The sequence below is a fragment of the Geospiza fortis genome, unplaced genomic scaffold, assembly GCF_000277835.1.
Source record: "Geospiza fortis unplaced genomic scaffold, GeoFor_1.0 scaffold106, whole genome shotgun sequence".
Lineage (NCBI taxonomy): Eukaryota > Metazoa > Chordata > Aves > Passeriformes > Thraupidae > Geospiza > Geospiza fortis.
The window spans coordinates 485,648-500,609 of NW_005054377.1; the positions used below are offsets into that span (position 1 = coordinate 485,648).

Consider the following 14,962-nt stretch of genomic DNA (forward strand, 5'->3'; position numbering starts at 1 on the left):
TGGCCTATTTTGTGCTCCCAAGTACAAGAAGGACTTTGAAATACTGAAGCAGAGGGTCACCAAGAAATATAGGGGGTACATCTGATGAAAGACTGGGAGACAAAAGCTTCTCAGCCTGAAAAAGAGGAGGCAAAAGGGAAATTTCATTGCTGTTTCCAACTAATGACAGGAGGAGATGGAACCAGAACCTGCTTGGATGTGCATGGTAAAGGACAGAGCTTGAACTGATACCTAATAGGAGAAAAGCTGATTAAAGATTGGAACTGGTTGGCCAGAGAGGATGAGGAAGTCTCCATCTTTGGAGGTACCTCAAACTTGGCTGGTCAAGGTGCTGAGCCGCTTGATCTAATTGGACCTTTTTTGAGCATAGTCAAGCTAGAGATCTCTGGAAGGCCCAAAACTTTTCTGGATTAAATTATTCTACCATCCTGTGGTCCTGCACTGAAGTTTCCCATTTCAGATATTAAAATGGCCAGTGGGGTGGAAATAGAAGAGCTTTTATAAAGCAAATAGATGACAAACCATCTCAGATTTCTAAGAACTGTTTAAAAATCTAGGTAGCATATAATTGGACTTTCCAGCTTCTGCTCTTTCTGTAATCTGTAGCTGCTGGTATTTCCTGGAATAGATGTTTTATGTACATAAGGAACAGGGTTTTCTGTCTTTCATTTTGTCTCGGTCGCTGTGGTTTATTTTATCTATAATGTTACTTGCTGTATTCTTCCGTAAGAATATGATCTGGCTGCTGTGCAAAATTGCACTTGGGGAGAGCTTCACACATCTGGTGCAGCAAAGGAACCAGGAGCAGCAAGATTTAAGCTTCCTAAATGTCTGTTGAAATGGTAAAATACAATTAAGCTCTGCATATTGCAAAATGGGAGATGCATCCACTCCCAATCCACCAGAAACGGGACCCACAACATTCCTGCAGAACAGCATGAGTAATATGCTGCCATAGTTTATGCACTTGACCCAAGGCAGCATGATTCCATTTGGGTCTTTAGCCCCTCAAACTTTAAATTTTATCTTCTCTATTCTTTCTTTCTGCTCTCCCATCTTTGTAAAAATTGAAGATACCTAGTCAAGTATACACTTATATTAAATGGGTCAGAAAAGGTTCTTTTAATTTGGATAATCAGGAAAAACAGCAGCAGATTTCATTTTCAGGTTGTTACCTTACATAAAGTCCTCATGGAGTGCATATGCAGAGTTTATTCTTACAGACATTCTTGTAATCAGCATTTGGGCCTTTTAATAATCTGGGATTTGCATTAAAATAACTTTAAAACATGACAAAAATTAGCCACTGCTCCCTCTTTGGTTTGACAAAGTACATGTACAACTAGACCTAAATTTTTATGGAGGACAAGACCATAATATACTGTCACTAGCAAAAATACTGACTTTGGATAGAGAGGAAATTTTAGATAATATTTCATGTGAATTCAGTAAGATCTTGGTGAAGTAGGGGGCCAAGTTGAATGTGTGGTTTTATGTGTTCAGAGGTAGCTCTTTTAACTTTTTAATGCAGGTAGTGGCAGGCTTTTGGAATTTCTTTGGCATGAGGAAGAACACAGGATCTTCTTTGGTGTCTGTATTGTGTGTGCTGCACTCCTGGTGTGGTATAAGACATTTCTACAAGATAGCAATGCAAAGTGGTCATACAAAAAATTCACTGATGCATGTATTTTATTCTCAGATAATTCCTTAACATCTTTTCCACACTCTGCTTTTGAGTGGCACATGTGAGGGGCAGGGACAGGGACTCCTTGGTAGCAGTGTTTAAGTGCTGTTGAAACTTTGCCTCCGGCACTTCGGAAGCAATCATTAAGTTTGGGTTTCCATTTGATCAAACAGAAGAAGGACGGGTAGTCTCTGTCAGGGGGCTGGATTTTATTTCCCAAGGCTAACAGCCATTTCCAGGACTTTGTCAGACCTACTAAGAGTTTTTTCTCCCCCATTGTCAGATGGTATTATTTAAAATCAGTTCATCCACTTGTGTGGGATCCATATCCTATATCATACAGGGACTCTGACAAGAAGATGCTTTTACTGGGGGTGTTATTCAAAGCACTGTTGATTTTCTCAGGCTGCAGACATCTGCAGAAAAAGCTTGTAGAACATCCAGCATCTGGTATTGAGCCCTCACTCCTTACACAGACCATATCAAACAGTCTGGAAACGGAACACATTCCCTACATCCGCTTGGAAATAACTTTTTTTATGTTTATTGTAGATGTATTAGCTGTCAGCTCGTATCATCAGCCAATTATTTTATATCTGAAAATTGTAATGGCATCCTCAGATCTACTGAAGTCAGGCAGATTTCCAGCTACTAATCACACTCTTCTTTAAAGGGGAGTTAACTCTTGACATACCTCAAGGTTGGAGATCTGGTTTCTGCTTCCAGAATTTAGAAGAATGCATTGGTGAGATGGCTCTTGTGCCTTGCCAGCCCTGGTACCCTGAGCTGTATTTTAAAAGAAGAGACAAAAATGCTGCAGAGGCATTGGCATCTTTGAGAGATGCTAAATTTGACTCAAAAAAAGTCAGAAAAATTCAGAAACCCTGAGAAATTCAAGATACCACCATTGAAGAGTAATTTTTCTCCAGGATGTGTGATGGCATGACAGTCTATAGCAGCTTCTAACAGCACAGTCAAGTAATTGACGCCAGACCACGGCTGTTTGTGTTGCTAAACCTTTAATTCTAAATACACTTCAACCTTCCAAGCTATGCCTCAGAATCTTGGTATTAAAGATACTGTTCTTTGCATCCTAATAATGTTTAATTTTTAATTGTAATATTTTGAACTGAAAATGTTTTTTGCATTCTTCTGAGTAGGGCTATTTAATTTTTTCTTTTTTTCATAGATCTTTGATTCACTTTGGAACCTCTCCACCTCCCTAAAACTCCCTAATCCTCCATTTCAGTTAGCCTAGACATCCAGGAAAAATCTAAATAGATGTCAGAAATCCCTAGAAATGTGAACAGGTTTTGACATCTCAAAAACGAAATAATTTTTGTTTTCACATTAAATTTACAAAGCTTTCAGTGACCATCAATAGGAATATCAGTCTTAACTGTGGCATATATTTAATATTTATATATCTGATTTTGAACAGGAATTAAAGCCATGGCTTTTTTTAGGAGGAACTCTTGCAAAGTTCTTGAATTCAAAGCTTTCTATCTTTAAAAAACCAACTGTAGCATAAAAGTAGAACCACAAAATAAAAAAGAAGAATTCTTTCTATATGGTATCTCTTTTCACCTTCTGGAATTGACTAAATATTTTGCATGCTGAATTGAAAGGTGCTAGCTCCTTTGGAAGGGATTCTTTTCACTGCAAGCAATTTTAAGAATGTGCACAGGGAATTGTGTCCTGATGTTTATTTCTGTAACAGACTGATTGCATGAATATTATATACAAGAGCCATTATTAATGCAGCATGAAAAATTGTGTATCAGACACTGCAAATTATGAAGATAAAAACTAAAATTCCCCAAATTTCCTTTTTTTTTCCTGACAATCTCAATACTCTTTAAGTCACTTTTAATTGATGATCAGAAATAAAGCTGTGACTTCTCTCCTATGATGAGGCTCAGAGGGGCTGTGCTGATTTAGGAAAACTGAAAATCACAGCAGTTAGTTTAATAGCTCATAATTAAATTTACAAATCAGGTTTCATTTAAATTAATTATTTTAAAGTGATTTAAATTTATGTAATTCTACAGTGTGCAATTACACTGAAGACTGATGCTGTTGCTCTGAGTTTTATAATATTATGGCAACTTAAAAATGTTTTAAGATATTTTCTAATTATGCATGTGCCTCCAAATGAGGTAAAATTAGGCAAAGTTTTTCTTAAATTATGGAGACATAGATAGAATAGAGGAAAGGAATAGAATAAACTGTAGAATCATAAATAAATATTTTTAAATACTTTTAGTAGATAAGAGTATTCTACCTGAAATTTCATAATTATAGTTGTGATGAACTGATAAAAGTTATTTTTGTGGATATGTGCAGATAATATGAATTCAGATTTAGAAAACGGAAAGTCCAGTAGTTGTATATTTAGACAGTACACCAAAATCCTTACTTTTGGAATTAAAATTAGCATCCCATAACCAGTTCTATTTATTAATTAGTGCTACGTTATTGAGTGTATTTGAGAATTTCAGAGGTCATTGGCATTCAGGTACTTTCTGAGGGATATGAAGATTTGTCTTCTCTGAATCAAGTCTTGTTGGAAGGTAAAGGATGTTTCAAATAATCACACACATGTATGGAACAGTAGAAGTCTGCTGTAGGGTTGAGCTGAGGTGGTGTTAACATTAGCTCATTATATCAATATTTGTAAGATTCTAGTTCTCCAGGGTTGTTTCTTTGGAAGGCTGCATATATTCATTATCAGTTTAAACCATCAGCACAAGAACTGCCTTTGTCTTGGAAATATAAATAAAAACTTGTCAGTGGAAGATGAGGGCTCTTTCCCACCTTATAAGTGAAGGGAGAGTGTAACAAAGGCTGCAGAAGGCTGAAATTTCAGCTGAAAGTATTACTTTCATGGCATGTCCAATACTAAAAAACTTTAAAATATTTTACAAAAATGTTACTTCTAATGTAATATTGGTTTAAATTCTATATTACTTAAGCAAATATTTAAATATTATATTAGTTTTTCTGCATACTTGACATGAATATAATTCTGCCTTCCTGCCAAGTATGTCAAAACCCAGATTCACTTCCATTTGCCAGGGTAAATGTTTATTTTGTTTTCCCACATAATGTGCTCTTTAAAGTGTCACCAGGATACCAAATCTGATGGCTTTTTAATAGAGACACGGTGGGGGTTTTTTGCTTTCATTAGGAAACAGGATAAACTATCAGTGAAGCTAATGGTAATGAACCCATATACAGTAGATGCTCTTAGCTCTCCTTCCCCTCATCTCAGCATTTAAAAAAAAGAAATTTGCATCAAAACTATTGTCATGGTACTTCATTTTTAATAAATGCATGAAGAGTCTGTAGCAGGAAGTGCTGCTGGCCGGTCAGAGCAAGAGACCAGGATATGCTGAACCATTTCTTCTCTCAAAGGTGAGTTGGGATGCCTCAGTGAGGCTCCCCAGACAACTTTTTGGTTTGTTTTGCCATGAAATGGGTGAGATTATTTAAGAGATAATTCATGGGGAGGTCACTATTAAAAAAACTGTGTTTGCTACTTTACTCTTTGTGTTACAGAATGTCAGCCTACGCTTGCATAGTTTTTCACCAGTCAGTTTTTGCTTTGACTTTCATCCTCCCATCTTAGCCAAACTAATAAAATCTGTGCTCATGAATTAAAATCTTGAATTTTCTGCTTTTAAATAATGTATCACTAAAGTTTCATTGAAAAACTTCAGTTCTGCTTCTGATGCAAAAAGGAATGTAACTGGTTTAGGTATTGCTGTAAAAGTTACATGCCTTAATTTTTTTTTTCTTTTAGTTTTTCTGGTTTTTTTTCCAAAGAAGGGAACAGGGATGCTTAATAAGAGAATTCCTTTAGTGGCTTTGGATGGTGGGGATTGTTTTGAATTAATGAGAGCATATGTTTCTTTGGTTTTATGTAAACGCTTAATAATTTTGTGGTATATTTATCAATGGGCATGGTATAAGAGACTAACAAAATAGATTGTTCCAAATTAGTCAAATTAGCTGATGGTTTAAATTAGCTTAATTCCAAATGCTAAAGCATGTTGTTAAACCCCAGAATCTTCATGTTTTCCTTTTTTCTCTCTAACATTAGAAAGAGAAAAGAGAAAGTAGGGTGAAAAAAAGAAGCATTTGCCAATTAAACAAACTGCCTTTGGGAAAATGATCTTATTATTATGATTCTATTTCTCATGTATATAGTGGAGATGATTCTCATAAGGCTACTATGAAGAAAAATTTGTATTTAAAGAAATTAAGAAACAATAATGAATAGTAGTATAGAATTTTCTGCATAGTTAAAAAAATAACAATATTCAATATTTCAATTTACTTTTGACAAAGGACATATTCACGTTGGGCCAAGTTTTGTTCTCAGTGATGGGAGCCCCAATTAAGAGCATAATGCTTTTGTTCAAAGCCCATCACTTCAGACAGCAATTTTTAGTGTCTCCTTTCCTTACTCATCATACATGGCACATTGTGAGGTTTGACTGTACTTTTTTTCTCCCCCAGACTGTGCAAGCTGGGAACACACAGCTATGCTGCATCGTGGCATCACCACACATAAGCTTTGTGCTACTTTATGATCAATCAAATAAAACAAAACCATTGAAATGACCCTTAAATATTATTAATTCAGCCTTCATTTGCACTCAGACCTACTTGGATGTCAAATTAGTAGCAGAACCCCGGAAGGAGTTCTGAATTTTGAGTCTGGTTCTCTTTTAGGTCAGGAGGTGTGGACTGTTCAAAAGGCTGTTCAAAGAGCAGCCAATTTCAGCCAGTAGAGCTGAGACATCTTTCTGTTATAAATTGCTTTGAGAAATCACAGAATCACAGAATAGCTTGAGTTGGAAGGGATCTTAAAGATCTTCCATTTCCAACCCCCTGCCATGGCAGGGACACATTCCACTATCCCAGGTTGCTCCAAGGCCCATTCAACCTTGGCCTTGGACACTTCAATGGATGGGGCAGCCACAGCTTCTCTGGACAGCCTATACCAATGCCTCACCACTCTCACAGGGAATAATTCCATCCTAATATCCAATCTTACCCTTAACTCTGGCAGTAGGATGCCATTCCTCCTTGTCCTGTTCCTCCACCCTTGTCCCAAGTCCCTTTCCAGCTCTCTTGGAGCCCCTTTAGGCTCTGGAAGAGGCTCTAAGGTCTCCCTGGAGCCTTCTCTTCTCCAGGCTGGACACCCCCAGCTCTCCCACCCTGGCTCCCTAGGAAATGTGCTCCAGCCCTCTGAGCATCTTCATGTCTTCATCTGGAACTGTTCCAGCAAGTCCACATCCTCCTTTTATTGGAGACATGCACATCTCAAGCAATTCCTCCTGGTCACTGTTTTTCTAAGGGAAGCATTTCCTCTTAAGCTCAGTGTATGACTCACTTATTCCCTGAATTTTGTGATGTGATTTTTATCTGGAGTTCCATGTCTTGCAATTATCAAATTAGAAAGGCTTTTCCAAAAGACTCAAGCCCCAACCACAGAATTGGAGTCAGTGGTGTAAATACCACAAGTTGAGAAATGTCTCTGTGCTTCTGGTGTTAAGGAAGCAATACATTTTTGAGTACCACTCTGTATTGTTCTCTGGTTACACCAGACTCTACCACACAAAATAAATCCGAGTAATTTTGCATTCTCCAGTCATATGCCAAGGAGAGAACATCTATGAGTATTTAGTACCATGTGTTTTAGGTTTAATTAATAATTTTTATGTTTTCCTCTCAGACATTCATGAATACACTTACACAATTTCATTATAAAAGTTGATAGATTTGGACTTGTCATGGAAAATGGCTGAGCTAAACTGTTTATTCATGTATTCTAGGTGCAACCTTAAATTGGGGGAGATGTTTGTAGGGTGGCACCCTACAGATATTGATGTTAAATGAAACATTGCAGGGGACACTACAGAATCAAGACGTCACCGCTAAATCCTAAGACCCAATCTTGGCTTAACAAGTGGATTGCTGTACTGCACTCCTAATTAGTTATAAATACAGCAAAAATTTTGTGTATTTTTAATTTGTGTGTGTATGTTTTGCCATTATTTTGGAAATCAGTCTTTAAAAAAAAATTGAGATGCAACCTAACTCAAAAAAACCCTCCATTAATTAGAAACCTTTTTCATTCTCTGACTGAAAGAGCATCACCTGCCAAGCATGCCTGCATGGATATGCCTGTAGCATTATATTGCTTGTGAATCTCCTGCACAAGAATAATTACAATTATTCTTGTGCAGGATGATGAAAGAAAGGCAGGCACTGTGAGAACTGGCTATTCAATTGGGAATGAATACAAGACAAGCCTGTTTTATTAAGACCAAGGGAAAAGACAGAATTATAATTATTAAAATGATTCAAAATAATATGTATTTTTCATATGTTCTGAAACTTACTCTGCTTTCTGCCAGTCAAAATTTTCCTTATTCTTATGATCGTCTTTTTAAAGTGAAGATTGAGGAGGGTATTTCACAGTCTCTGTCAACAGACCTGATTAACAGAGTTAACCTTACATCACAAGTGTTTCTTACTAGTATGTACCTTGGGTTCATGTCCTTTTCAACTTGAAGAGTGTGAGAACAATTCTCTTGAAGACTTCCTTTCATTTATAATTTAACATTAGTGAAACTATCTGAGGTCTTTTTAGAAAGATGTATTGATAGTGGCTATTAACAAGGTAGAGTTTTGGCATGCTTCTTTTTTTATTTAGTTTTATTCTTTTATTTGCATTTACCACTTAAAGACAGTGAGTGAGAGAGAGGTGGTCCCCAGCTGTTCCCAAACTTCCCTACTGCTCAGTTTACAAACTTTACTGAATGTGTTTCTGAACAAGTCGTGGCTCTACACTGAGTAATTCTGGCCGTGTTGTAGCTGGGTGAACAGATAGAATATGTCTGGGAATTGAGTTTCACTTAAACTGAGCATGTCTAGGATTGATTGCCAGGTTAACTTGGGGCTGAAACAACCCTCTTCACCTCCTGCCATTCCATTTGGATCAGTAGGAGCAGGACTGGATCTCACAGATCTCTCCCACACCGAGGATGGTGAGGAAGTGTGTGAGGTGTGTTTTGCCTGTATTTTGCCCCATAAACAGCCTTGGACAAAAGCCACTCCTTGAGTTTCTGGCCACAAGTCCAAACAGTGTGTCAGCTAAAGGAAATATTAAAAAAATAGAATGTGATGGCTGATTTTGGCTGCCACTAAGAGAAAAAATTTAAAGTTCAAGATGCAAAAGAGGCCGCTTTGCTGTCTGTGTCTCCCACGCCTTGCAGTGATCCCTGTTTTGGTGGCTACAAGATTTATTGGTGAGGTGCTAAAGCTGTTTATATGAACCTCATTCATGAATGGATACAGAGGCAGGGTAAGGTTTCAGAGGAATGCTATCCAGAAGATATAAAGGTATCCTCATATTAACATGGTATGTAAAGTTTTTGATGTACAGCCAGATGGAAACCACAGGAAAGTGCTACAATGTCCTCAACCAGAAAAGTGAGGGAAGTCAGTAGTCTTGATATATTAATATATCAATATATCCCACATAACTTTTTTCATTTGGTAGCATAGTTTATCCAAAATTATTTTATGTTTTTTGGAAGGCACTGACAGAAGATAACCATAAATTTAACACATAGTTTTACAAAATTCATGATGATGCATATTATAGAAGAAAAAAATATTTTCCTGTAAAAATCAAAGGTATTCCAGAAATGGAAATGTTTTGTTTCCAGGTTCCTGCCCCGCATTTCAGACTATCAGTAATAAATTTAGACAAGGAATTTGGATATGATATGGAACTGGTTCAAATAAATACTGCATGTGTAGATTTTGCATATGTTCAAGGGCAAAGTATTACAGGGGCAGTGAGTCCCTATCAGGAGGTCAGTTTTATTTATTCCTTAAGCAATAAGATCATGACTGCTGGGAATGAATCCATTCATTTTGTTATTGTCTGTGCAATTTCACTTGCTTTCTTTCTTCATAATTCCCTTGAAATTTTTACATAATCCTGAATAGTCCTGCCAGATCCCTTCCCCCCACTTATCTGCACATACTTTGCTGGATTACATGTTCCATAGTTCCAGGGAGATGAATGGAGTTAACTTTCAGCTGGGCATAAACCTGCCCTTGTTTATTCTTGAATTGCTTGGAGATCAGAGCAGGAGCTGAATTTACTGAGTCATTCTTTACTCTTGGCCCTCGCTTGGCCCTGAAATGGAAGGTGTTGCCCTGTTGGTGCTGGTGGTGTTCACCCCTCACTCATCACAGCAGGATTCATTTGGCTTTCTGAGGATGCCTGAGCTGTGCAGAGTCGAGCTAATCCAGCATCCCTTGGGCTCCATTGCTGATGGCCACAGCTGATGAACTTCAGACAAATTCATAGATGTCATTCATTCAACATTTTAAATGCTGAGTTCAGGGTGAAGTTGCTCACTGAAAGTGTCTAATGTCTTTTTCAATAAAAAGACTTTAGATGACTAATTAGGTCTTCAGTTCTTCAAGTAAATTCCATCTTTTGTCTCTGGACAGAAATTCTATAAGGAACATTAAAATTCTAAAGTATATTTCAATTACTATTTAGTATTTAATAATTCACTCTTTTCTTCTTGTCATTTGCAGTTGTAGATCCTTAAAATCTGTGTAAAATTTGAGATTTTTAAGGTTGTTTAAGGTCTTAAACTCTGATTATTATGGGGAATTATACTAATAATACTGCGGAGAAAAAAGAAAACTGTTTTTACTGTGAAAATACATTAAAATTGCGATCAGCTTGGTCTACCAGCAAAAGATCTCATCTTTTCTTCTAATATTGGGAACATTTTTCTAATCACATGAGCACTCAAAGCCTTTATTAAATCAAAGGCCCTAAGTTGCTATGCAGATTTGTCCAGCTGCTACAGAATGTATGGTGTGTTCTATAAGAGGGGGACAAAAAAAAACCCCTGGATGTGTGTACTTTATAACCAAATCAAGTATTACATTACAAAACCTATTGATCTTTCCCCAAATGACATTTTTATTTTATGTATAAAACTCTGAGTAAGCTTAGACTTCAAAAATGCTTACTCTTAAACCTCTCATTTTTTTTTCTTTGCTTACCAATTCAAGGGATTCTCAGAACAGTAAATACCTTTTTTCCTCTATGTAACGGAAGCCTTCAGATAGTGATAATCCTCAGATAATGTCAAAATTCAGAAGACTAAAAATGTGTTTTCAGCATATTTTTTAAATACTTCAATGTTGAGCTACCTTGTTCTTGATTTCTCAGCTTTTGGGGTTGTGGGTTTTTTTGGTGGGTTTTTTTTGGGAGGGGGCGGGTTTGGTGTTTTGGGGTTTTTTTGGGTTTTTTTTATCTCAATAGTTTTTCACAGAATCACAGAATGGTTTGGGTTGGAAGAGGTCTTAAAATATCATCTCATTCCAACCCTCTGCCATGGGCAGGGACCTCTTCCCAGGCTGCTCAAAGTGGCCTTGAACATTTCCAGGGATGGGGCAGCCACAGCTTCTCTGGGCACCCTGTGCCAGGGCCTCCCCACCCTCACAGGGAGGAATTCCTTCCCAATACCTCTGTGTCAGTGTGAGCCATTCTCCCTTGTCCTGTGACTCCATCCCTTGTTCCAAGTCCCTCTTCAGCTCTCTTGGAGCCCCTTTAGGCCCTGGAGAGGGCTCTAAGGTCTCCCTGGATCCTTCTGCTCCAGGCTGAACACCCCCAGCTCTCCCAGCCTGGCTCCATAGGAAAGGTGCTCCAGCCCTTGGAGCATCTCCATTGCCCTACAACAATTCAGGCCTTGACCACCCTGCAGTTTTTATCCTTCCACCCCAGAGCTGTCAGGCAAGCACACAGTGCCCTGTTATTCTCTAGTCTAAATAAAAAAATAAATTATTTAGCATTCTATTCTGACAATATCAGCCCTTGCAGGGCAGCTTTGGTTTTCTCTGCGGTAGCGACCTGGCTCCTTTGAAACCCTGATTGGCCCACAGTGAGAGTTCTTGAGCAGAGGGCACCAGGAAATCACTCCACAAGATGAGTATGTGAGGGTTTGGGAAGCCAGCACCTTCATCCCAGCACTGCTGCCAAGCACAGGGGTGTCCAGCTGTGCCACATATGTTTTTCAAATGTTCCAGCTTAGCAGCTCCTGGGCACAATTCCTCCAAACACAGAGCAGTCAGTGAGCAAGTTAACATTTGGCCTCCTGCCTTCTTCCCCCCACACAAAGAGCTTTGTATGTCAAGTGTGAAAGCTTCAAAATGGAATAAAAATAAGATTATTTTTCATCCTGGATGGTAGGTGACAACGTGCAACTCTTTACCTTTTTCTTTCCTTTCCCTTTTTAGTTCTCTATGCTGAAAGAAAGATACAATGCACCACATTTTTGGAAGACTAAGCAGACGTTTACTATGCCAGGTCCTATCTACTACATCCTTCAGCATGTTCCAAGGAAAGCATGCAAAGTATTTTAACTCTGCAGTACAGCACATAACTCAGCCTCTTAACTGCTTAGAGTGACTAGTACTACTGGAGAGGGAGTAAAAACTATCTATTTTTAATTCTTTTGATGATCCAGTTGAGCAGTGTCATTGCTGCCATTTGTTGTATCTGCTTCATTTTTCGAAGCAGGGATGATACAGAAGAAAAAAAAATACTGCTTGTGGTCTTGAGAAATGAAGAGGAAAAAGATGTTGTCTTTGGGTTGGTGTTTCCTTAAAGATGACCCAGCTGTGCCACTCATCTGTTCATTTCTGCTGCATTTGATGGTTATTTATAGACTATTCTAAAACTGGGAGGACTAAAGGAATGTCTGTCTTTATCCTTCAAACTGTGAGGTTCCATGACATCATGTGAAGGTTCTTTTGTTAAAGTGAATTAGGAAAGAAAGTAAAGTCCAGTTATTTATGACAAACACTATTTTATTTGGTGGCGGTTTCAAGCATCATACTGGAATCCACCTTTAAGAAAGAATTATTTTAGAGAGAGAATTGAAGGAAGAAAAGAATTATATTTCACATATATGTAAGTAATTTTGCTAAATAAAAATATTTTTACAGAGAGAAAGCAATTGAAAGTATTTATTTAGTATATAAGAACATCATTAAATCCAGTATTTAGACAACTACTGTATACAATTTGTAGAGAGAAATTAAGTTCCTGTTGGAAAAATCCCTCAGCAGCACCTTTCTTTTAATAAACCTTTGAGATTCTTCACTTAAAACGAAACTTGTAATACTTATAATGAAACCTGTAGCCTTTGACAGTCTGCTTTTTCAGAGCTTTGTGGTCTATTTGCTGAGAGTAGCCATTGCTGAATCATTTAATTTGACATAACTGCTTTTGGGATTAATCTGGTTTTGCTATTTCCATATTGCATTATGGGATGCCTGTGAAAGTTAAAGTATCCTTGTCAAATTTGTACATGTTGGGCTTTTTTTATCATCTCAGGTAAGACTTTGAAGAATAATTCCTCACATTATCATGTCATGTGATTTTGTTTTTCCATGTCTTCCTGTTTGTTTCAAGGGGTTTTAAATCCCTGGGAGGGCTGGATGTGAAGGGTAATAGCTAATGGCTTAACATGTAGGTGGGAACAGGAAAAAAAAAGGATTACAGAATTTAAACCACATTGCAAAAAAACCTAGCTTTTAAAATTAATTGAAGAAGATATCTCTTAAACATGTGAAAAATTAAACCCCAAATTAGAGGCTTTTATAAAGCATAAAGTAAAATTACATGAGGAATTCTAGGACTGCTCTTTCTAGGATATATTATGTGAGAAGTGTCCTGTGCTATGCAGAAGTTCAGATTAGATTATCTCTGTGATGCCTTCTGTTTTCAAAAGTATAGCTGAATTAATTCAGGGGCAAAATTGAGTTCTGTAATGGGTTGAAGTTACAGCATGGATTGTGAAAATTATTTTTAAAGGAATAAAAACTCAATTTAGACTTAACATCTTGTTGGAATGGATTAATTGAAAATTTTTTCTAATATGAAATGGCAGCTCCTCAAGATGTAGTCAGTTTGCCAGAGCTATGCATAGGAGAAGTGGAAAATGCCTGAGTAGAAAAATTTCTACCATGGTGACTAAAGGCCCAAATATAGTTGAAATGATTGACTGGGTAGAGAAGAAAAGAAAGGACAATCCAGGTGTATTCCTGGTCAGCTTGGGGTTTAGTTTACAGCTAAATTGATCATGTTGGCTGTGAAGCCAATCTCATAAGTGAAGGGTTGGGTGGTTGTAGGAGAGTGGCCTAAAAGGCATAGAATAGAGAGAGAAAGTGTGAATTTGAAGTGCTAATTTTATTTAATTGCTTTTTCTCCTGATTTGAGAGCTGCTAAAGCCAAATTCAGGTTGTATAGCATGGAGCCATATATATATATGTACACACACACACACACTTACTTACCAATAGCCCTATTGTCTTCTATTAAATCAGATTGAAGAACTCAGAACTCTGCAATTTTGATTTCATCAGCTATAAAATTGTTCAGGGTGTCAAAATTCGTGTCTATGTGTGTGGTTTTTCCTTTGTTTTTTGTCCTGAGTGTGAGCACACCTGTACTTTTCACTCTTTGTATGTGATTTCTTGAGCTTCATGGCCTCACTGCATAAGCACAGTGCCATCAGCCCCTCCTGACACCACTTTGTATCTGTAGTGATAGCTCAGGTTTGATGGTTTATTAATTGAATTAATTTGGCAGACACTTATATTCCTTTCCTTGTTGTTTAAAACAGTCTGCTTGATTGAGAAATTGGACTAAGTTGTCTGCTTCTGAAAGGGACAATCCTTCATTTTAATCTTAACTACAGCTTCCTGCCTCTGATGCATGAAGGGTTTAATCTCTTATGGAGACCAGATTTTTACCTTGTGAAAATCACCCCTGCTCTGTTGAAGTAAACAGAACTCAAGCACCTGCTCAGACCTAACCATGGACTTCAGTGCTGCTTCAACCATGATTCAATTACAGCATTCTGTATATGTAGAGGGGAGAGTGTGCATAGTGTTTTTGGCTTTGTAACTTGACTCTTTTGAGATGCATTCTTTTGCCTGTCACTGGGCTCCATGTGAAATACATTCTTAAATGCAGTAGTGAACATTTGAAGATATTTTTTCTCACACAAGCTCTAATTCAATCTAATTTCCTTTCTTTTCCTGAAGTGTTCAGAAGTATAAAAATTGAAGCATAAATTGAGAGGGAAAAAAAAAAGAAACAGAAATGTGCACCATTTATTTATTTATTGCTGTGTATTGAGGGTGGGAAGGGAC

General features: G+C 37.5%; 1 protein-coding gene across 3 annotated transcripts in view; it reads left to right on the forward strand.

The window, feature by feature from the left end:
• The window catches only part of SUPT3H (SPT3 homolog, SAGA and STAGA complex component), a 254,162-nt gene that overhangs the window by 183,756 nt on the left and 55,444 nt on the right, over nucleotides 1–14,962 (forward strand). The window lies entirely within an intron of this gene.